Source organism: Anas platyrhynchos, chromosome Z (genome assembly GCF_047663525.1).
Source record: "Anas platyrhynchos isolate ZD024472 breed Pekin duck chromosome Z, IASCAAS_PekinDuck_T2T, whole genome shotgun sequence".
NCBI classification, from domain to species: domain Eukaryota; kingdom Metazoa; phylum Chordata; class Aves; order Anseriformes; family Anatidae; genus Anas; species Anas platyrhynchos.
The window spans coordinates 56786426-56812252 of NC_092621.1; positions in this window are offsets into that span (position 1 = coordinate 56786426).

The window sequence follows — 25827 nt, forward strand, 5'->3', positions numbered from 1 at the left end:
TTCTTCTCCTACCATTTGCTTTGAATCTGACTCTTCAAGTTTTGTGTGAAGATCATGAGAACTCATATTGCAAGAGACTGTTTTTTTGTTTGTTTGTTTGTTTTTTTCCTCTAGCTTTATTACTGCCTGTTCATAGACTTCTATCACTTTGTCCCTATGTTACCCTTTCTAGACAGAAGAATCATAGATTGCTTTGAATTGGAAAGGACCTTAAAGACCACCTAGTTCCAATCTCACTGCTATGTACAGGGATACCTCCCACTAGACCAGGTTGCTCAAAGCCCCATCCAACATGACCTTAAACACTTCCAGAGGTGGGGCATCCACAGCTTCTCTGGGTAACTCATTCCAGTGCCTAACCACCCTCAGAGTAAAGAATTTCTTCCAAATATCTAATCTAAATCTACCCTGGTTTAGTCTAAAGTCATTAACCCTAGTCCTACTACTACACTTCCTCACAAAGAGTCCCTCTCCATATTTCCTGTAGGTTCCCTTTAAGTACTGGAAGGCAACTATAAGGTCTCCACACAGCCTTCTCTTCTCCAGGCTGAACATCCCCAACACCATCAACCTGTCATCATAAAATAGGTGCTCTAGCCCTCTAACCATCCCTGTGGCCCTCTGGACTCTCTTTAATAGATCCATGCCCTTCTTGTATTGGAGGACCCAGAGCCAAATTCAGTGCTCCAGGTGAGGTCTCACGAGAGCAGAGTATAGGGTGAGAATCACCCCCTTTGCCTTGCTGGGCATGTTGGTTTTGATGCATCACAGGATATGGCTGGCTTTCTGGACTGCAAGTGTACATTGATGAGAACCAACACCCCCAAGGTCTTTCTCCTCAGGGCTGCTCTCAATCCACTATCCACTCAGTGTGCATTTGTGCTTGGGATTGCCCTGACCTAGGTGCAGGACCTTGCACTTGTCCTTGTTGAACCTCATGAGTTTCACACAGCCTGTCCAGATCCCTCTGGATGGCATCCCTTCCCTCCAGTATGTCGACCGCTTGGTGTCATCAGTAAACTTGCTGAGGGTGCACTTGATCCCACCGTCCATGTCACCAACAAATATCCTAGCCTACTCAGCCAGATCTCATATACAGCCAACCTCTACTTATCATTAGCCTCCTCTTAAGGATTTATAATTTTAATATCTCCCAATATCTCCTTGTTTTTGAATTGAGGGCAGAACAGCATATAATATTAGAAGTTTGGAAGAAACATGAATTTATAGCATGGCATTTTGGTATCCTCTGTTTTGTTCTCTAAACTTTCTGTATTATTACTAATATTTGGCTTGCTTTTTGACTTCTACTGAACATTTCTTTGTTTGGTGGTTTAATCAAACTATGTGTTATAACCAAAGGTTTTCCCCCTCAATGGCAAAGGTAATCATAGAGCTTCATTGATATTCAATATTTCAGATAGAGGTATACCTCAATAAAAGAAATACTTTTGTTACATATGGACTCTTACATGATATTGTCACTTAAAGGAGCTGTAGCAGGGTAAAAACAAATTTTCTTTTCGACTCCCTTGGAAATAGAAGGTAGCTTTGCTGCCACCGAATCAGGGAAATTATATTTATTTATTCATGAGTTAAAAGACATTTAAAGTTACTGAAGTGCTTATTGAAAATAAGAGTGTTAGCAAAAATTCATGAAATGTATGGGAGAAAAGTCTAAAGAGACCCTAGTGTCTTTTTTCTCTTTTTTCTAGAAAGATTTAATGCACCACGATACATATGAAACTACATCAAGACTATTCAGAAAAGTTATTTAATGAGCAGCATAATTCACTGAAAACTTCTAGTCTCCATTCCTACTTCATATACTACACTAAATATCTGGTTCATTTTCTGGTGGAATATGGTCTTTTTCAGACTAGTACTTATGGCTTTATAATTTAGACATTTAAAATTAGTTTGAACTAAATGATTCCTTTTAATTCTCCAGGTAGTAGAAGTCAGGTACCAGTTTACAAGTCTAATTTTCACTCTTGAATAAGAGGGAAAATTAACATGGACAGAGGATGGGTTTAAAAGAACTCTGCAAAAGAAACAGTAAAAATAAATACATAAAAACTTTTTGTGATGTTTTTGATCTTAAAGAGCACTCAGGCTACCTTCTTCTTCTCTGAAATACATAATCTTTTGCATAAAATATAAACATTAATATAAGAATATGAAATTCTTTGGATGACACTTTGTTCATCCCAGAAGGAGAAACAGCCAACTTCAACTGCCACTTCTGCCACTTTCCCTAATGTCTACTTTAGATACCTAGTGTTCTTTCATGTTTTTTCAGAATACATAGGTCAGAGAAAAAATATCTTGTAAGGAAGCCTCTGTGTTAGGGGCTGCTGAATCTAGTAGCATGACGAAGGCTAGGGTGCTGCATCTCCTTGCCCTACGTGCAACCACTACATGGTTAAGCACATATTCCCAATAGGCACACACAAATACACACTTACAGTCCACATACATGTGCACACAAGAGGCCACACACATCAACATAGAAAGCACAGCAGGCTTGCAAATGCAGGTAACATAAATGGCCTCATGCTGTTCTACTCTGACAGATCAGGATAAAGGTTGATGACTGGGAAACACGTATGCACAATGCAGATCCTCCAGCTGCCAACCCAGGTGTTCAGTCTGCTCAGTAGTACACTCTGGGTTTCAGATCTCCTAAGCAGAGGGGACCTGGCCATGTAGCTCCCAGGCCACAGGCCCAGTTCAGTATTTCATGGAACCTCTCCTTATAGATGGCAACACACACTATTGGTGCCTCCAGTAACTGCTCATAAATAGCCCATCTGCCCCAGGTCGCTCTTGTCTCCCATTGCCTCCTGCAGAAATGCACAAACATATATAAATGAATATTGGTCCACTTCCAGAACCCACAGTCTCTCCAGCAGTTGTTCTGGATCTTCCAGTAGCCAACTCCTCCCATTGACTCAGTGACACATTGATAGCTGTCTAGCTAGCTTGTTTGATGTTCACTAGTGACCATGAGCTGACATGTACTTTTACATGCTCTACATTCTGGCAGCACAGACCTTAGGAGCCATGGTCTGACTTCACTAGCTGGCACACAGATCTCTGTATGCACACAAAGTGACTCACACAGAGGAATAGTTAGAAACAGAGAATAATGGGAAGATAGGAAAGACCATGCTGATCAGGTGCAGGGCATGGTACAGACAAGCAAACTACTTACACACGGCACACTTATTTTTCCCCTTTGACATTTATTTTCCCACATTTTTTTCCTTCCCAACTACCTAGATCTCTCTCTTTCAACTGCTTTTGGTTCATCCCTAAACATCCTGTAATAAATTTTGTTCGATCCCCAAATACTCCTCCCCTGCATCCTATAATGTGTCCCAAAACAGTAGGCAATAACACCTCTTAGTCTGTAAAGTTTGTTCCTCAGTCCTCATTTGTGGATATACAGATGAACTTTTTCACACATCACTTAATGCTTTGGGAGTCCTGTGGTCCCAGCCTGCTCAAAGAGACCATGTTGTTCAGGGCCTTGCTCAATCAAGTGTTGAAAATGTGCAGGGCTGGAGTACAAACCCTCTCTGTTCATGTATTCTAGTGTTAGATCACTTTCATGTGAAGGATTTCTTTATTGAGGGCAAATTACCATTTTCCTGAAATTCCCTGTCATTTACTAAGGATGTTCATTTGGAGAAGGAAGAAAGTCTTGCAAATAAGATAATATGGGAAAGAAAAGAGACAAAGCTCAGTACGAGTTAGTCTCTGGTCTTTGATATGTGCATCTTTACTTTTACATCAGAAATCCTCATACATTGATTTCTAGCACCTGGCAGTGGTATATTATGATGTTGCCTGGTAGAGATGCAACTTCCTTTGTGCTTATAATAACTCATGAGACTGACATGATTCAAGGTTCTTTGGTAATTAGCAGAACATGGAGGGATTGCTATTGACTAACAACACTGAAATACATACAGTGAACTTTCTGTCTGAGTCTCAGTGGAACATTTTCCATTTTCTTGAAACTTACTGAAGATATTTACACTTAAGAACATTATTCAGATGCTGTCATGAGGACAAATTAATGCTGTGTGTGTGTGTGTAACAGTATGGTTTTGCTGTTAATGTGATTCCTTCTAGGACAATTCAGGTCATCAGAAAATTTAATAATTAAACATAGGTGAGCATTTCTTGGGTTCCTAATATATGATTTTGATGATTGAAAGCTCTGCACAGACAAAGGGCATATACAGGATTGCAGAGGCCTTATTGTGCTGTAGAGGCAGAAGTGGGCTTCAGGCTAAAGACACTGGCATCAGTGAATTCAAACTATTAATTTATATTTAAACTATTAATTTATAAGTTTTAAGTTTATTAATTTATAAGTTTTAATTTATAAGTTATACAAAAGGCAAAGCTCCAGAACACTTTTTTTTGCTCTCCCCTCCCCTCCCCTCCCCTCCCCTCCCCTCCCCTCCCCTCCCCTCCCCTCCCCTCCCCTCCCCTCCCTTCCCCTAATTTTAATTCCAACCAATTTATTTTAATTAACTAATTGCATTAATATACTTACTGGTAGTAAAATGAAGTGTATTTCTTGTTCTGGAGGTCTATGTATCAGTTCATTTCTCAAATCCCTTGGAGGTAAAAGAAGATAGAAGGTAGAGGAGTGGTACTTCTTCTAAGGCAGAACAGAAGGCCAGGGCGGTAAAGTGGTTTATCCAAAATTACAGTGAAAATAGCTGAACAGAGAACTGAGCTTTGGCTCTCCAATCTCCCTTTTAGTACTTCAATGTACTAAAAAAAAGTACCCCATCCTTACCCTTTTATGTGCTGTCAGATCAGCCAAGTCTAATTGGTAACTTTCTCATTCAATAAGGTCCTCCAACTGTTGGCAAATAAGAGTGTGAGATAGTTTATATCTTTTGGGTTGGAACCATTCAGAAGGCAGAGTCTTTGATTTGAAAACTTCTTTCATCACAACTGTAACATAATAATTAACTAAGTAACAAATCCAATTAAAGTGAATAAAACGGACAGTTTAAAACACAAAAAACACAAACAGCAGTTGTTAACCTCTATGTTTTTCTCCTTTTGATTGAAGACTAGAAAGGAAAATGTAAATGTATCACGCACACACAAAAAAAAAAAAAAAAAAAAAAAAATCAGATTGAATGACAAATAAAAAACAACACATATATGTCACTTGCAAAAGCTTGTATTGAGGATTTTACCTTGTTTTTGACATCAAAGGATTTCAATACTTCAGTAGAGCTTTGAATAGTCATCCAAACAGATTTTTCTAAATCTTTTGAAGGTTGCACATGTGAGAAACACTCCATAGCCAATAACTTAGGATCGGACGAGGACCTCAGTGAAGTAGTAATTAATTGGCGATTACAATGGCGAGTGCCCCACAAGCAGGAAAGCACACCTACTAGTTCCAAAACACAGTTCATATACCTCTTGATGACAGGACCCTCCCCTGTTTCCCCACTGAGTGGTAATCCAGGTTCACAATCTATCTGATGCTTCACAGACAATGCATGGACTTCAGTTGCCAGCCTCTTAAATTTCAAATTTCTTTTGACTTTTTTAATGTTTAAAGTGGTAATGTTTCTTCACTTATCTGACTTGACATGGTGATTTTCACCTAATTGTTCTAAGGAGTCTAGCTGTCTGCATTTTACAAGGTAGCCTGCTAAGTTTTCTTATCACTACAAGCATATCCCAATACCACATTCCTTAACTTTAAACAATGTAACTCTGCCAAAACAATATTTTAATTCCCACACGCATTACTGTTATATGCCTCAGTAGGAAATATGCATTTTTAAAAGCATCCTGTGTGCCTTTCTCAAATCCCTTTTGTTATATATGGAGTGGTAATTCATGTCGAGAAAATGGTTGATATTAATAAAGAAGGGGGAGATTTGGGAGTGTGGCCATGGGGGTTGGAAAGCCCCGTGGTTGAGATAACATTAGATGCTTAACAATGAGGCCATAGGGAATATAAAAGAGTTTAGGTGGAACAAAGAAGAGTGATTCAGGAGACTCCATGCAGTCTCATGCTTCTTGTTCTCCAGCTGGTCTCCTGTTCTCCAGCCCTTAAGACATGGATGTGTCTGGGTGTTTGCTGTTGTTGTTACATTCAAAGATGTTTGAGCAATGAAAAGTTGTTTCAAAAAAAAAACTGCTATGGGGAGAAGGGTATAAAAGGGGAGCCTGCCCTCAAAATAAAAAAAAAAAAAAAAAAAAAAGAAAAAAAGCAACAGGATGAAGTTACGTCATCAATAAAGAAGCAGGAAAAAGAAGTGAAGAGGAACAGGCTGGCAGAATGACAGGTGTCAGGAAAGCCTCATGGCTCCTGCCAGGCACTGCGCCAGGCCTCAGCCCTGGGAGGGCAGTCCTGCCCTGCGGCCTCCTGGCGCCCATCGGCTGCCACAGCTCCATGCTGCCCAGCAACAAGTGCCAGTGGCCTTGTTATGGGCTGCGCCCAGAGGCGCCAAGGCAGGTAGTCAATGGGGCGGCGCCTGGCTATGATGGAGCAGAGATGTCACAGGGCAGGGTGGGTGACATGGTGCTGGGTGTGCTGGGGCTGCGGCACTCTGGCGATGGTGGCGCACAGGCGAGGCGCAGCCTTTGGGCTGCTTGTGGCCCCTGAGGAGTGCTCCTGTGTGCAGCTCTCGGTGTTGTCTTCACTGTGTGACCCCGCAGGAGGGTGTCGTCGTGCAGCTTTTGGTGTTCTTATCATGGCAGCCCTGAGCAGTTCTGCATCATTCAGCTTTTGGTGGTTCTCCACTGCAGCCCTCTAAGGAGTGCTTTCTTGAGCAGCTTTTGCTCTTTTCTTCATTGCGACTTGCGGAGTGCTTCTGCGTCCAGCTTTTTGTGTTTCCTTCACTGTGTTTCCACTGAGGATGCCTTCATTGTGCAGCTTTTGGGGTTCTTCACACCACGTTTCCCCTGAGGAGTGCTTCATCATTCAGCTTTTTGCATTTTCTTCACTGTGGCGCATGAGGAGTAATTCTTCGTGGAGCTTTTTGTGTTTTCTTCACCTTGTGGTCCCTGAGGAGTTCTTCATCGCGCAGCTTTTGGGGTTGTCTTCACTTTGGAACTCCGGAGGAATGTGTCATCGTGCACATTTTGCTGTTTTCTTCACTACAGCCCTGAGGAGTTCATCGTGCAGCTTGTGGTGTTTTCTTCTGCTCAACCCTGAGGAGTTCTGCACCATCCAGCCTTTGGGGTTCTTCACTATGTTTTCCCTGAGGAGAGCTTCATCATGCCGCTTTTGGTGTTGTTCTCACCTTCCAGCCCCTGAGAAGTGCTTCATCTTCTAACATTTGGTGTTTGTTTTTTTTTTTTTTTTTCTCATTCTAGGCCCTGAGGAGTGCTTCTGCGTGCAGCTTCTGGCGTATTCTTCATTGCGGCCCATGAGGAGTTCTTCATCGTGCAGCTTTTCGGGATCTCTTCACCACACTTCCACTTTAGGAGAGCTTCATCATCCAGCTTTTGGTGTTTCTCCACTGCAGCCTCTGAGGAGTGCCTTCCTGAGCAGTTTTTGGTGTGTTCTTCACTACATCGCTGAGGAGCTCTTCGTCGTGCAGTATCTGGGGGTTTTCCCCACACCACGTTTCCCCTGAGGAGGGCTTCACTATTCAGCTCGTTGTGTTTTCTTCACGGTGGCGCTTGAGGAGAAGTTCTTTGTGCAGCTTTTTGGGGTTTCTTCTTCCTGTGGCCCCTGAAGTGTGCTTGTGTGTGCGGCTTTTGTTGTGTTCTTCACTATGGCCGTGAGGAGTTCTTCATCGTGCATCTTTTCTGGTTCTCTCCACTTCGTCCGCTGAGAATTGCTTTGTCGAGCAGCATTTGGTATTTTCTTCACCGCGGCCTTTGAGGAGTTCTGCAGTGTCCAGCTTTTGGGGTTCCCTTCTTTACATTTACCCGGAGGAGTTCTTCAGCGTGCAGCTTTTCTGGCTCTCTTCACTTCAGCCCCTGAGGAGAGCTTTGTGGTACAGCTTGCAGTGCTTTCTTCACTGTGGCCCTGAGGAGTTCGGCATCCAGCCTTTGGGGTTCTTCACCATGTTTTCCCTGAGGAGAGCTTCATCACGCCAATTTTGGTGTTGTTTTCACCTTGTCCCTGAGAAGTGCTTCATCTTCTAACATCTGGTGGTTTTTTTTTCTCTCATTCCCGGCCCTGAGAAGCTTTTCATCGTGCAGCTTTGTGTGTTTTCTTCACTACGGCCCTTGAGGACTTCTTCATCGTGCAGCTTTTGGCGTTTTCTTCTGATCGTCCCTGAGGAGTTCTGCATCATGCAGCTTTTGGTGTTTTCTACAATGAGGTGCTTTTTGGCATCTCCTATGTCTGCAGCCAGACCGACAGCTCCGTGCCTGACGCGTGAAGAAGCCCATTCTTCTGTTTGTTTTCAATCTGCCAACCGATCATTTCATGTAGAGCTGTCTTTTTTGTACTAGGAGGTGCCATGTTCTGTCATGCTGCTATAAATCTCTTTCAAACCATTTCCGTGTTCTCTTGCCTCATGTACTGGGTTTACGTGGCAAGGCTTTGGTAGCGGGGGGGCCATCAGGGTGAGTTCTGCGAGAAGAATCCAGAAACTACGCCATGTTAGAGAAGGGCCCACTGCTGGCCACAGCCAGGCCAAGAAGTGCTGTTGTTTGCGCCTCTGTGAGGCCAGATTTAAGAAAGGTTAAAAAAAAAATAAAAAAAAAATGCTGCGGAAGAGCAGCTGGGAGAGAGGGAGGAATGAGAAACAGCCTTGCAGATGCCAAGGTCAGTAAAGAGGGAGGGGGAGAGGTGCTCCAGGCGCCGGAGCCTGCAGCCTGTGGTGAGGACCACGGTGAAGCAGGCTGTCCCCCTGCAGCCCATGGTATACCATGGTGGAGCAGGGTTCCACGCTGCAGCCCGCGGAGGAGACCCCGCTGGAGCAGGGGCAGAGAGCGACCGAGAAAGAGCAGTGGAGACAAAGCGCTACAGACTGACCGCAACCCCCACTGCCCTGCTCCCCTGAGCTGCTCGGGGGGAGGAGGTGGGAGAGGGTGCACTGGGGGAGAAAAATCTTACCGTCTCCCTACTCTGAGTCTGCTTTGCCCATCACGATACCTGCTGAGTGATCTCCCCGTCCTTATCTCAGCCCTTGAGCCCTTGGCATCATATTTTCTTTCCCTTTCCCTTTCAGGAGGGGGAGTGAGAGAGTGGCCATGGTGGAACTCGGCTGCCCACCCAAGTAAAAGCACCACACAGTAACACCTAAACTAAAGTCCCTTTGCTGCATGTGAAGAAGTCCTTTCTTCCTTGTCCTAAATCTATGGCCTGGGGAGAAGTTTGCTCGCTTTTTATTTGCAGCATCCTTCTCCACATCTCGGTTCTGCCTGCTCTTGACATTAAAGCCTTAGCCCATTAATCCAATGTTTAATCTTTCCTTAGAGACCATGTTTCCTAAAAGTCTGATCCTAAGAAGGGTCGTTCTTAGCATCACTTCCTGGGTTCCTTGGATGCTTTCTGCTTGGTGTGTGTGTTCCTTGAAATACAGTCCTCAGAAATGGACACAATTTCAGTGGAAAATTTCACAGTAGATCCCACACTCTGGATAGAGCGGTCTTCTGTCAGCCGCTCCCTCTCACCTTCTTCAACCTGCTGATGGGAGTACGAGGTGGAGCGTGTCGAAGGCTTTCTGAAGGCGACACACGGGGGTCTTCCCTGAGCAAGGTGTTCCGCTGTCAGAGAAGGAAACGGCTTTGTTGTTTGTTTCTCACCATCGGCACTTTGTTGCAGTTTTAGTTGTGGTTGCCTAACTACATGTAACCTATTGGATTATTTCTTTGAGTATTTTTGCAGGAGTGGACATTTAACTCATTAGTTCAAATAGTGAGATCACGTTCATGTCATTCACTTACTTTTCAGCCAAATGCAACTTTTCATAGAATTTGCTAGCGTTGCAAGGGCCCAGCCATGACCGCTCTCCTCTGAAGGCACCTCCAGAGCTAAGGAGACGGGGAAAGACTTTGGGAGTGCATTTTGTGTCTTCCCAGTGGGATGCTGATGCGCTAAACTTTTCTATCACGGAGCGTGATGTGAATCTCCAAACCAAACAACAACAACACAATAAAAACGAAAGGCTCTTGCTACTGTCTCCCATGATATCCTGCTAACAAAGCTGACAAAGCATGGGACAGAAGAGCGGACAGTAAGGTGGGTTGAGAACTGGCTGACTGTCTGAGCTCAGAGGGTGGTGATTGGTGGAGCAGAGTCCGGTTGGAGACCTGTGACAAGCTCAGGGGTCGGTGTTGGGTCCCATCTTGTTCGACAGCTTCATCAACGACTCTGTGAGGGAACAGTGTCCACCCTCAGCAAGTACACTGATGATACAAAGCTGGGAGGAGTGGCTGGCACAACAGAAGGCTGTGCTACCATTCAGCGAGACCTGGACAGGCTGGAGAGCTGGGCAGGAAGAAAGCAGAGGACGTTTAACAAAAGCAAGTTGCACCTGGGAAGTGTTATATATGGAGTGGTAATTTGTGTCGAGAAGATGGTTGATATTAATAACGATGGGGGAGATGTGGGAGTGTGGCCATGTGGGTCGGCAAACCCCGTGGTTAATGATAACAGTAGACTCTTAACGATGAGGCCATCAGGAATGCAAAAGATCTTAGAGGGAACAAAGAAGGGTGATTCAGGAGACTCCATGCCATCTGGGGTTGCTTGTTCTCCAGCCATTAAGGCATGGAAGTTGCTGGGTGTTTGTTGTTGCTGGGCAAAGATGTTTGACCAATGAAAAGTTGTTTTTGAAAAGGATTGGTGTGGGGAGAAGGGTACAAGAGGGGAGCTTGCCCTCCAAAGGAACAGGCTGGCAGAATGGTGACCAGGACGGGAACAGGCACATTGATTGCCTCATGAAGATAGGTTCGACCAGACTCAGCAAACCGCTCAAAGAAGCTCATACAGAAAGTCGCTGGAAACAGGCACACCAGAGCTGCAGAGAAGCTCACGCTGAGAGAAGCGGAGCCGTGCACCCAACTGCCCCTCGCTGGTAAGCTGTTGCGCATTATGGGGAATCATACGTCCTTAGGAACAAAGACTGTCCTGGTAACCTTACGGCTTATTCTCCTTCTTAACAATCGGACAGTTTATGATCCTGAAATATGGGACCAAATTGAGGTCAAGGTGTGGGACTTCATGTAATGAAGAAAAGGAATGGAAAATGGAGACTGTTGTTTGTAATCAAGAAAAGGAATGGAAAACGGAGACTGTTAAGTCATGGAACTTAAAGGATTGTTTGTTACCTTTCCTGATTGTACGTATGTATAGGCATACTTGGGTTTCGTATGTAAAAGCAATGTTCTGTGTATTGAGAATGTCTGATGTTCGTGTGTGCGTGTTGGTGGAGTGTAGACTCCCCGCACACCCAGCGCTGTTTACTTGCCTTTTATACCTTTTATTCCTTTTAGAAATATTTGATTTATAAATATTTCAAAATTCAGATTGAGTTTAGACTTAACGTATAACAGTTTGGTCAGCACTGTTCTATCATGCAATGTTGAAATGAAAAATATTGGGACAGACCTATATGTGGTTTAGTGGCTACTTGTTTAGAATGAAATATTCTGAATGAAACAGGTAAGTGGTAAGAATGAAACATTATTATATTCCTCTGTAATGCAGAGTCATAACTATGCTAGAGTCCTACTATTTAGCCTTTCATTTAGCATGGACTTCTTTGGTCACTTTCTGCACAGGCATACCTCACTAAAGTTTTGATTCAGCATTCACTTAAGATTTTGTAAAAACAAAGACATTTATTCTCATGGTATAAGTAAATCTTTTGTAGGAACATTATGAATTAAAGTCTGTAGAATATTATCTAACCAGAACTTTTAATTTATAGAAACTTATTAAATTCAGTCTTTTAACATTTTACAGATAAAACTTCATGCATTTTATGGCTTTTTGTCTCCTGAATACACTTTGTGCATTTAAATTATACCACAGTGCTTTTATTGTTGAATATATTAGTTGCTTTTAATTGACTGTGTAGTGTTAAAGCACAAAAAACCTTCTCGGAATTAAATATGTAATTGCTAATTTTGCTGTAATCCCTCCAAACACTTAAGATTTTACATTTTGCACTCAACAATGATTTTAAATGACATTCTGTCTTTAATTTTTAGTACACAGATAAGATATGACACCAATCTTCAACTGAGTGTGCTTTTGAGTAGAACACTTTGCTGCAGAGGTTTCCACAGTTCTGCCTCTGTGTCTGTGTGGAAAATGCTGAAAGGCTGTTGTCTAAAATTTTAAAGCTACAGGGCAAAAACTAATCCTCTCAAGTCACTTGAGAGTGATATGAGGCTTTAAAGATGCCATGCAAGCAAGATGAACAAAATGGGAAAAAAATCATCAAGGCTAAAAAAGCCAACTATTCATGCGTAAATGCAAGTATATTTTCAGTCTTTAAGACTGAGAAGTTCTTTATTAACTTCTTAAGGGAATGCAAACATGCTTCTACTCACACTGCCTTTTATTTGCATTCTAACATTTCAGCTCTAAAGGCAATGTTAGTAATGCCCCATGTATTTGAAAATAAAAATAAATAAATCAATAAGTTAATGTCTTGTCTCTGTTCTGTAATGTAACAAGGAGATAAAGTGGCTCACCGGCCTTAAAAATACTGTGTAGAAAAGTTTAAAAGCATCTCACATATGACAAACCTGTTGTTCTGGGGCAACCTAGAATATAGGTCACAGTCCTTATTTGAGTGTTGTTTTTTTTTTTTTTTTCCCTGGGGGAAGACTGGAAGACTGTCATAGAAATCAAAGGTATTTTCCAATTAAACCTGAAAAGTTTACATAATGACAATTTCCAGTGGCACGCACTTATGAATTTTGAGTTTGCTCTATGATGTATTCAGTTCTCAGGAGACTTCAAGGTTCCACATGGTTGGATTTACTTTGTATCAAGTTAGTGATTTGAAAAGACACCTTCCCTCAATGTCAGTCTGTTCAGAAGATGAATATGATTTACATATTGGGATTGAGTGCATCCTCACCAAGTTTGCAGATGATACCAAGATAAGTGGTCAGGTTAGATGAGGCCCTGAACAACCTGATCTAGTGGGTGGCTTCCCTGACGATGGCAGGGGGCTTGAAACTAGATGGTCTTTAAGGTCCCTTCCAACCCAAGCCATTCGATTATATTCTATGATGCTATCATCTGCACTGCAGCTACTTTATTTGATTTTGCTATAAATGAAGACACAGCTCAATCTGAATTTAGTAATGTTTATGAAAGGCAAGTAAATAGTGCTGGGTGTGCTGTAAGTCTATGTTCTACTAACACACCCACACGAACATCGAACTTTCTAAATATACAGAACACTGCTTTTACATACTAAACTCAAGTATGCCTATACATATGTACAATCAGAAAAGGTCAAGTGTTTAACAAACTATCCTTCAAATCTATTTGCATGAATGGGAGAGCATAGTTGGAGTTGGTAATCCTGGTTGAAGTGCTCCCATATCTTACGTGACTTAACAGTCTCCATTTTCCATTCCTTTTGAGCAATATGTCTTGCTTTAAGTTGTCAAGCATCTCGGTCTTCAGGCCTTATGTATGCCATTCTTCCCAGATCGAAGAAAAGAACATCCACCTCCTTTTCAAGGCCAATGAGGCCTGGGTCAAAAGGCACGTCCAGGTCAGAAGGGGGCAGAACAGCAAAGACCTTGACCTCAATTTGGTCCCATGTTTCAGCCTCATAAACTGTCTGATTGTAAGAAGGAGAATAAGCTGTAAGGTTACCAGGACAGTCTTTGTTTCTAAGGATGTATGATTCCCCATAATGCCCAACAGCTTACCAGCGAGGGGCAGTTGTGTGCACGGCTCTGCTTCTCTCAGCTTGAGCTTCTTTCCAGCTCTGGTGTGCCTGTTTCCAGCGACTTTCTGTACGAGCTTCTCTGAACAGTTTGCTGAGTTTGGCCGAGCCTATCTTCATGAGGTGATCAATGTCCCTGTTCCTGTCCTGGTTCCTATTTTTCTAGCCTGTCCCTATTCATTCTTTTTTTTCTACTTCTTTATTGATGACATAACTTCATTATATTGTGTTGCCTTTTTATCTTGAGGACAGGCTTCCCTCTTAATAACCTTCTCCCCTCAGCAGTCCTTTTCAAACAACTTTTCATTGGTCAAACAACTTTGCATATAACAGCAACAGCAAACACCCAGAAACTTCCATGCCTTAAGGACCGGAGAACAATATCTCCTGAATCACCCTTCTTTGTTCCCTCTAAACTCTTTTACATTTCTGATGGCCTCATTGTTAACAGTCTAATGTTATCATCAACCATGGGGCTTGCTGGCCCTCATGGCCACACTCCCACATCTCCCCCTTCTTTATTAATATCAACCATCTTATTGACACGAATTATTATGCCATATATCACACATAGGGGCCCACTAGTGATAATATGAATATGTATATATATATATAAATATACAAAAATGCATGATATGTACTACTCCATTGTACCCTTCTACTGCAGTTCCCCTGTAATCTTAGGAATATTAAAACAAAATCTTCTTAAATCATCAAGGCCTCTCATATATAATAATGTTATATATGGAGTGGTAATTCATGTCAGAAAAATGGTTGATATTAATAAATAAGGGGGAGATTTGGGAATGTAGCAATGGGGGTCGGAAAGCCTCGTGGTTGGTGACAACATCAGACTCTTAAGGATGAGGTCATCAGGAATGTAAAGAGTTTAGAGGAAACAAAGAAGGGTGATTGTGGCGACACCCTGCCATCTGGGGTTGCTTGTTTTCCCCTCTGTTAAGGCACGGAAGTTGCTGGGGGGGTTGCTGGTTAGAACTGTTAACATTTATTGTTTAATGTTATATGATAATAATATAATTAGTGTTATTTCAAGGGTTAATGAAATGCGGGAAAAGCAATCACTTTTTTGCTTTCGGGAACCTTGTGGTGGGCAGAGCATGTGCAGAAGAAGAGGGAGACAGTCAGTCGAAGCCGCTCCTGCAGTCTGGAACAAAAGGTTGCTAATGGTGATGGGGAAACCGTGAGCCTTTCACCCACAAAGACTACCACAAAGAGAATTATAATATGAAGTGGGGATAGGATATTCATATGTATAGGCATACTCAGGTTTCTTGTAAATATGTAACAGCAATGTCCTATATATATTTGGAAAGTTCGACAGGTGCATGTGCGTGTTGGTAGAGCATAAACTCCCCGTGCACCCAGCGCTGTTTACTTGCCTTTTATAAATATTCTTTTATGTTACTAAATTCAGAGTTGAGACTTCATTTATAACAATAGGAAATAAAATAAAATCAATATTAAAATAAAAATAAAATACAATAAAGGTGCCACAAAATCCTTGATGTCTGGCCTTTAAAGAAAATTGATTTTTTTAAAAGATTGTTTTCTATATTACGTGACCTTACTTTTGTTTTGTGATAAATGAAAATGAGATTTTGGTAGAATAATGCAAAAAAGTACTTTGTCCTTTTCAGGAACAAAATGAAGAACATGTTAGAGCCATTGCAGATGAAATGGTGAGTGAGGATGGTCAGCTTTATGGGAAATGAATAAATAAATGGATAAATAAATATATTTTTCCTATTTATAAATGGGAATTCTCAAGCTATCTTTTCTTAGAATATTGGGATTATCATAGGAGCTCAGAATATTTCAGGCTGGAAGGAGGTCTCTAGTTTAAACTCATGCTCACAATAAGGTCAGCTGTACACTCAAACTAGGATGCTTTTTGCTTTGTCCAATCAGAACTTGAGAACCTCCAAGAATGGAGACTGCACCATCGCCCTGTATGACCACTCTCGGACTGTCCTCATGGGATTAAAAAAATATATATATTTTGTTTATTTGTAATGTCATTAAATTCAATTTATACTGATTGTTCCTTATCTTTCTGCTATGCATTGCTATGAAAACTCTGTGTCTCTTCAACAATCAGCTCATGGGCACGGGTATTCCCCAAACTGTCTCTTTTCCAGATTGGACAAAGTTAACTCTCTCTCTCAATTTACAGACAATTGCTTCAGCCCCAAACCACTTCAATGATTCTCACAGAATTTGCTCTAGTTTAACATGTAACCCAAACTTCATTCAGTACTTTATGTGTGTACTCAGGAATGTATTGTTGTTTTATGTGTATGTCACAAGGGTTAGGTGGGAGCTGAAGTTGAGATAAATTGCTTGTGGATGAGGAAAAAAGCAATTAAGTTGGATAATTTGCTCTAAAAAAATATGTGTTAATTGCTCCCAGTAGCCTTCTCCTTCATGTGCCTGGTATTGCTCTTAAACTCTCAAATGCTGCACCTAGGTAGAATTCAACAAAAATGTTAGTCTTTATTTATTTATTTATATATTTAAATAGAAAAAAAAAAATATAAGGTTAAGGTTTTGTGGAAAATAAAACCATTACACCAGTTTCATTCAGGACTGAAAAGATCATTTGGAAAAAAAATATTTATTTAACTGTTGACCAAAAGAAGGCTGTTTCTTTTTTGTACTCTGACTCATGACTAATTTTCATTCAATGTTGGGAGTATTTTGAAATATCTATGTTCTTTAAGAATATGTATTTCCTTATAACATGAAGAAAGGTAATCTTTCTCCTATTGCCTTGCATTATATCATCATTATCATTATCACCATCATCATCACATTGGATCTAATAAAATAATTAAATGATAGACATGCCATTGGCATATCTACTAGGGTGATTTGAATGGATCTATCTAGTTCTGAAGTCACAAGGCAGTGATTATCTTGCAGTTGTCCTTTAAAACAGGCATAAGATTTTATATTTAAAGAGTATCAAAAGTGTTGCTACATAAGAAATTAAAAGTTTTCTCTATGCTTTGCTGTTCAAAGAATATATCTAGTAACTAGTGTGATCCAGATTTTTTTTTCCAGTTAGATTTTAAATCTTCTGAAATATTATTTTAATGGTAGAGCAAATATTTATTTTTCTCTTGGCCATCTTAATGCCATGCCCAGTGAAAACCATAGTGTCTTTATGATTTTTATCTACATGTATTGGTTATTTAACTGAAATATTCATGCTTTAGAGGAAAGGTTGTATAAAACTTATAGATCAATGAGATTTATAAAGTCTACTAGATAGACTTAGTCTGAGTCTCTTGTCTTCTTTGCTTAAGACCTTAATTTTTTTCTTCCCCTGGTGTTCATTTTATAAGTGGCATAGACACAAACTATTCTATAGCAAAACATCGAGAACTTGTTCTCCACTGTCATGCATATACATTTTCTTCTCTGAGTGTGCTTTGTGAATTTTGGCCAGAAAGTTAAAGATGAATGCTCACAGGGATCTCTGAATCTTCGTGAATATATGCTTCATGTGACACAGACAATGGGGCAAGGGATGGCATTAAGGTACCTCTTTTTATTCTTTGTCATTGGGGTTTATGTTTGTTCTTGCAAAATTTGGAAAAGTATCTGATTGTTTTGCTGCACTTTCATATCACTATATTTATTCTTGTAATGAGTCATTACGAGCATCCATTTTGCTGAGTAGCTGTTGCACTGTAGGCTGGGATTAGGGCTGTGTAGTGCTACTAATAAACACCAGTAGGGGACTTGTTCTGTTGTGGAAGATGATAGAAACTTGAATTACTATGTCTAGAAACACAAGGTGTGATGTTCCAAGCACTGAGTTCTCTTCATGCTGGTTTTAGGAAGAAAAAGGAATGGATATTTTCTTCTTCTATCCTCAGAAATTTGATCATCTTACTCTGTGAGAGGGCAGATACCTTCTCCTTGAGATAGAGAAAATGTTTCTATGCTTTTTTGATCTTTTACTTAGAGCAGAGTTTGCAAAATCCCTCCCTCCCTCCCTCCCTCTTTTTCTCCCTCCCTCCCTCTTTTTCTCCCTCCCTCTTTTTCTCCCTCACACTTATCCCCCACCCCCACCCCCCCCTCTAATTTCTACTAAAGCCGTTTCAGTGGTGCTGTTCTAAGTGTTTAGGAAACTTGCTTCTGCTGTTCAGAGGAGAGAGATTGTCAAATATTTGTATGGACCACTGAGTATTTGTTAACATGGCTTTCAGCCTGTCCTCAGCAAACGAACGTTTTAGTCTCATTATCACTTCCTACATCACATATAGTAGAGTTTCAACTTTTCAGAAATTCTTATGTCTGATAGTTCTTTTTGGAGTAGGTTTTGAATGCATGTAATAAGCTTTACTAGAATCCTATCATTTACAGGCATTCAAGCTGAACTGAATGTTAAGAAGTGTGGCTGGTAAGGGCAATAGATATGCACTAGAATTACTCACAAATAATCTGAGTCAAATGATTTCAGGTTTCATTGCAAATTCAGAAAGCATTTCAAGCACACTGAAACATGATTAATTTTCAGGTGAATCTAATTGTTATATCTCAGGCAATTGTTTAAAAAATAGGTGAAAGTTTTTGACTAAGATGCTTTGTATTTTGGAACTTCCTCAAACCTGAAAGTCAAAGAAAATCATAGGGAGCTAGTCCACATGAGAGAAATGTTTGTGCGCATCCTGCCAAAATGGTTTTGCAAAGATATGTCTAAGCTACCCGTCATTTTACACTGTTCCAATTGTCTTTTCTCTAGGTATGCTTTATGAATTTTGACTAGAATGTTAAAGATGAATACTCACTAAGGTATTACAAAAAGGCATTCTGCATCTGATTGAATATATGCTATATAATTATTGTTTTGTATTCCTAGACATGAAAACTAGCCTGCTATTGAAACTTTGTAATTAAAATGTGGATTTACTAAGAGCATGACAAGATTTATCTCTTGATTTAAATATTACTGGTGATTCTTTTCCTGACTGATGCACTGCATCGATGTATCAAAACACAGAAGCAATGAATACTTTTAGGATAGAATAAGAATAATAAAGTAAACTTTGGAAGGCAGTCTGTACTAGACTTCAAAGTTTGCATCATACATGGAAAAAATATGTATCTACATCTCTTGAATGGAGATCATGGAAGTGAAGATTCATTGCAAAACAGAGAAGGACTAGACTAGGAGGAGAAATAGAGGCAGAGAAAGGTGAAGTGATTTGCCCAGGACTGCTGTTTAGTGATTAAGCTAGAAACAAACTGCAGGGCTCTAAAACCTATTAACTAATTCATCAAGATACCAATCTGACATTGTCATATGAAAGGCAGTGATGCTTAGTGTTATACCCTTAATCTGTTTGTTCACCAAAGGCAGCAATGACAGAATGCTTAGATTCAATCACTCAATGGATTTATTGTTGCTGCTGTTTTTCTTCTTGTCATAATTTTTTTGAGATTTATTTGTCATCTGACACACTCTCTCTCTTCAAAGGGAGAACCCTTGCTTTCTGCTTAAAGAATGCCATTTATAATCTTGTGGTAAACAGTATTTGGTCAAATAGCAGTATTTCTAAGACTGCTAGTAGAAATATTTATATTTTTTTGAAATGCACAAAGAGGGACTTGGTAGGGTCAGTTGCTCTGTTTTTGCTTACATCCTTTGTCATATATTTGTTTGAACTGCAATCAAGAAAATCAAGAACTTTTTTTTTAAATTTATTTTTTCTTTTCACTCTGCCTTAACCAGAAGTGACCTTTGGTTCACTCTGTCACAGCTCAGCTCATGACTTGGACATTTATTATTACTTTATAATAGCTCATGACTGAGATTTTTAGAAGAGTATTGTTCAATACTGCCCAACAACTCAAGCTGCATTTCAGGTTTCATTGAAACTTGTGTATAGATGATTTGGTGTACTTCAGTTTTATTGTTTTGCCTGGCACATTGAATTGGACCATTAGAGAAATAAAGTTTTCTGAAATCATTGCTCACTGTTAAGCCTTTATGTTGGTTATTAGACGCTAATCATCTAATGAAAACAGGCATGGTATCCTTCTCTGGGCTAAAGCCTTCTGGCATTTGCTTATTAAAGCTATTCTTTTCTCTTCTCAGTGTGCTGCCCCAGCTCACCAAAAACAGAAACAAAAACAACCAAACAACATCAACAACAACCCCCCCAAACAAACAAACATGCAAACACATACACAAAATTCCAGACTTATGAAAATGAAATCAGCGGTAGTACATGTTAGATAGGAACATTATGAGACTTGTTTTTTTCTGTTGGTCCTGAATTGTTTCGTAACCTCTGGAATATTATATAACTTGAATGGCACTAAAAACAGCATGATTTAGAACCGTAGTTAGCATCTCACATGCTCAGGAATGGCAAGATTGAATAATTTATAAATAAACCATTGTATTCCAGATACCACAGTTAATGTTTATTTACAATAGCAATTAATGCCTCTGTTTTGTTTTACTTATCTGTAGTGTCCCTTCTGTTTTAGTGTCATTGGAAATCAGTTTTATGTTGTTTGAACATGAGTATTGATACTTTGATGGTATGTAGGCAGGCCTGTACTTGGTATGTCAGCTTTCCATGCTAGCAAGCAAATTGTGATATGGAATTGGCACAACTTTTTTGTCAGATTGCTGAGCTGGAGCATTGTATACTTTGTGGAGAGCATAGTATACAATACTATGACAATAGATGCAAGAGTCTCTTGGGTCCTGCTCCAGTTCAAAAGGCTTACAGGCAAATCAGGGCAAGAACAAGTTGTATAGTGTACCTATTCTCTGCAGTAAGGAAGAGAGAAAAACTCAGAAGAACTATGGGCTTCTAAAACTTAGAGAGAAAAACTTAGCAAGAAATATGGGCTACACTGAGTTGAAGTCAATGAACTTTTTTAAAAGATATTTTTTATATGACCTAGGCTTAATAGGCTATTAAGTTTTGTTGAAACTGTGATTCTGTAATGTTAATCAGTTACACAAAAACATACTTTAATTTACTTCACATGTCCAAATTTCCTGTCAAGATAAACTTATTTTTGATTATCCTAGATATGACCTTTGCTCTCTGATGTAATATTCAAAACTTAAACGTATCTATTATGTAACAAAGAAGTGCTTTTATTCCTGACTTTTTGTGTAAAATACAAATAAAACCAAAGGTAACTCAAGACATATATAATACACCTATTATGAGAATTCTCATGCCTCAACAATTTTTTTTTTTGAAGTCATTTTTAAAAGTCAAGACTTTTAAAGTCATTTTGCAATGATCCAGAAATGCCCCTTGTTTTGACAATTGTCACGATAAAGATACATGAAATGCAATTGCCCAAATATTGTGTAAGGGGTCTAACCCATTAGAGCCATGAGCCTTGATTTCCCCTATCTGTAAGACTTAATACATTGTGTTAGTTGGTAACATTGTGTTACGTTCAGTAAGGGTAACTTTTATTGTGGCCTGAATATCTTACAGTTCCTTTCACCATTGTGACTAACTGGGGCAGTTTTTCCCCTCTGTATTTCATTCATCTAGCTTTGTTCCTCTCATAATTTAACATTGATGTTTAGCTCCATGTAAAGGATCTGTGTAACCATTTTTGGTTTCCTATCTTTGTTATAAGGGGTATCATCAAATAGTACTTTTTACAGTTAACAAAACTAAAGCTCTTCATGAAATCTACTATAACACTTTTTATTTATTTATTTATTTTCTTTCTACAAGAGCAGAGGACTAAATAGCAGAAGAATTGTAATAGTACTACATTCTGTAGTGACATATGCTGGTGTCAATGGCACTAATTGGTGACACTAATTCTATTTAATGGAACACATTGGTAGACAAAACTAGGCTAGTGTTATATATGGAGTGGTAATTCATGTCGAGAAGATGGTTGATATTAATAAAGAAGGGGGAGATGTGGGAGTGTGGCCATGGGGTCAGCAAGCCCCATGCTTGGTGGGAACATCCGACTCTTAATGATGAGGCCATCAGGAATGCAAAAGATCTTAGAGGGAACAAAGAAGGGTGATTCAGGAGACTCCATGCCGTCTGGGGTTGCTTGTTCTCCAGCCATTAAGGCATGGAAGTTGCTGGGTGTTTGCTGTTGCTGGGCAAAGTTGTTTGACCAATGAAAAGTTGTTTTGAAAAGGATTGGTGTGGGGAGAAGGGTACAAGAGGGGAGCCTGCCCTCCAAAGGAACAGGCTGGCAGAACGGTGACCAGGACGGGAACAGGAACTTTGATTGCCTCATGAAGACAGGTTCGACCAGACTCAGCAAACCGCTCAAAGAAGCTTGTACCAGAAGTTGCTGGAAATGGGCGCACCGGAGCTGCAGAGAAGCTCACGCTGAGAGAAGCGGAGCCGTGCACACAACTGCCCCTCGCTGGTAAGCTGTTGCGCATTATGGGGAATCATATGTCCTTACGAACAAAGACTGTCCTGGTTACCTTACGGCTTATTCTCCTTATTAACAATCGGACAGTTTATGATCCTGAAATATGGGACCAAACTAAGGTAAAGGCGTGGGACTCTGCAACTAAAACCGACAAGGTTGCAGTGGGATTGCTCGGCACCTGGCGAGCAGTCTCTGAGGCCTTAAAGAGCCGTATGGGACCACAGTCAGGCACGTGTGGTTTGCCAGACAGTGAGGGAGCTGCGGGCTCCTTTACTGATCCGACTGCTACGTCATGAGCCCCTCTGCTGCTACAGCCATCGAAGGCCTTTGCGGTTCTGCTCCCTCGGGACCCGGACGTGCCTTTTGACCCAGGCCCTATTGGCCTTGAAAAGGAGATGGATATGCTTTTCTTCGATGCGGGAAGCACGGGATACATAAGGCCCGAAGAGCGAGTTGCTTAACAAGTTAAAGCGAGACTTATTGGTCAAAAGGAATGGAAAATGGAAACTTGTTTGTAATCAAGAAAAGGAATGGAAAATGGAAACTGTTAAGTCATGGATGTTAAGTCATTTCTGATGGCCTCATCATTAACAGTCTGATGTTATCACCAACCATGGGGCTTGCTGGCCCCCACGGCCACACTCCCACATTTCCCCCTTCTTTATTAATATCAACCATCTTCTGGACGCTAATTATTACTCAATATATGACTCTCTGGAGCAAATACGTTTTTTTTTGTTTTTTGTTTTTTTTTTTTTTTTTAGATACATTGGCACCAATTGAAAGTTTTAAAATAAAAACTGTGTCTTTAGTCTGTTTAAAGCTCGCCTGAATCTATGTAGTGGAGAAACGTTGATTTAATCATTTTTTAAATGTGTGTGTGTGTGGTTTTTTTTTTTTTTTTTTTTTTTTGAACTTTGATTTTTTCTTTGTATTCTCAAATACTTATTTGGGAAATTGTCTGTTTTGACAGACAACAATAGTTGATGAACTTTGTTCTCTCATCATTGTAAATGTGAACTTGAATTTGCACTCTGAACAGTTTCTAGAGAAATAGAAGTAGGCTGTATGCCCTTCAGATTTGAGTGGTTTTGGCTATATTGTTCTGGTCAAAACTGACTTTCAGTTTCTGCACCATGTTATCTTCTGGGGATAGTTTTCTATAGGAGTCTTAATAGCTTGTTGAGAGGATCTGATGGGATCTAGATACCAGAGATATTTGAAAGGAGTGGAAGAAATAAGCTTCTTATTCATCACTGCTACAATTTCCAATCTAATAAGTGTTTGTTCTCATCAAAAATCATTGTGAGGTAGGTAAATATAATGATCCAATAGATACACTAGTTCTAGGTATTGTTTATTTTATTGTTTATTCTACAAGCCCGAGTACCAGGTTGTTTCCTACAAACTGGCACCCCTAAAAATTTTCCATGACACTCTGTACAATCCCTTATCAATACGTTTACATGTGTGTACAATTGGGCCATGATTTTTAAACACATCCTTCCACTACTGATCTTCTAAGCTAAACTCCAGTTTTAAGTATTTGAATAACATCCATGCAAGAAATAAGACTAGCTATATGTTTGATTTGTTTTCATTGTAGTGTTTTGTTGTTTTTAGCCATATGTATTTCTCAACAACATTCTGATCATTCGTCAGAACAGATAAAAGGAATGTTCTATGTGTTGCATTCTGAATTATTTTGTCTAGTTAAGGGGTCCTGAGAATGATGGGTGTTTTGTAATCAGTTTAGCTCCATAAACAGTGCTCTGCGCCTGAGAGGCCCACTTCTCATGGATTCCAAGTGATACTTTGCTATGGTATTTTATTGTCCAGGAGTGTTTGTTGGCATGTTAACCATGGGGCAGATGCCAACCAGATGGTGTGGGGAGAATCTAACAGGAAGGCATCTGGACTGTTCCTGCTTGGTAGATGCCTGATCTGTTATGAAAATATCTTCCTCTTTAATTCAGAAAGTATGTGCCTATGAGAGATTTACAGAATAAATACTATCACAAGATAACCAAAAAGTCAATGCATTATGAAAAAAAGTGAAAGGCTCTTACTCATATGGCATAGTTTTAAAATAAATAAATAAATAAATTACCAGTTGTGTCTCTTTTTAAATAGTAACAATCCAAAAACTGGATATCATGCCAAGTAGTAAAGAAAAGGAAAAAAAAAAAAGAGGGAAGGGAAGGAGCATCTATTCAGCATCATGTTAAATGACAGCTCTTGTCCAACTTTGCTGAAATGTTATTTATTAACATAACTGAAGGAGTTAATTATGAGATACGAAGTGTAAATGCAATAGACAGGCAGTTGCAAATGAGAAATGGTTCAACACGACAGAGATTTTGGTTGAAAATGCACAACAGTTCATGTAAATGAAATGAATCATTAATTCATGTGTCCACACAATCTATCCACTGTTTTCTGGCTTTTCTACTGCATTTTTGAATGACTGAGGAAAATGGACAAACAGCAAGGTAGAAATATGGTCTTGATACCTACTTTGATTTTTCTGTTGTTCTTGAAATAGATTATGTTGTCATCGGTGGTTTTGTGGATGTTTTTCTTTTCGATGAGCTTAGAGATCTGAAACATTCCAACAGAATGAAACTTACAGAAGGCTATGGAAGTATCTGCTGGTATATATTAGTGACACTTCAATGAATTCTTGGGATGTGATGGAAATTCAAGGCTTGTAAACTAGAATCTAGTTAGAAGGGACCCACCAGGGCCATCGAGTCCAACACAAGAGCATCTAAAAATCAGACCAGATGCCTGAGAACATCCTCCAAACAATTCTAGAACTCTGGCAGGCTCGATGCCATGACTGGTACCCTGGGGAGCCTCTCCAAGTGCCTGTTCAACCTTTCAGTGAAGAACCTTTTCCTAACACCGAGCCTGAAACTCCCCTGTCACAGCTCCATGCTGTTCCTTCAGGTCCAGCTGCCTGCCAATCCGCTCTCTTAAGAGGAAGCTGTAGGCTTCCCCTCAGTCTCCTCTTCTCTAGGCTGAAATTGGCTTCAGCCCTTCTTCGTATCTCTTCCCCTCTAGACCCTTCACCATCTTTGCTGACCTCGTTAGGACACTCTTTAATAGGTTTCTTTCTTATATTGTGGTGCCCCAAACTGCACACAGTACTCGTGGTGAGGTCACATCAGTGCAGAGTAGAGTGGGACATTCACTTCCCTTGACTGTCTAGCAGTGCTGTACTTCATGCAATCCAGGAAACAATTGGCCCTTTTAGCTGCAAGGGCAGACTGTTGACTCATATTTAAGTTGCTGTCAACCAGAACCCCCATATCCCTTTCTGCTGGGCTACTCTAGAGCCTCTTGTTCCCCACTCTGTACATACATCCAAGGTTGCCCTGTCCCAGGTGCAGAATCTGGAACTTATTCATGTTAAATTTGATATTGTTGCACAGCCCTCTAATTTGTCAAGATCTCTCTGCAAGGTCTCTCTACCCTTGACTAAATCAACACCTCTTCCTAATTTAGT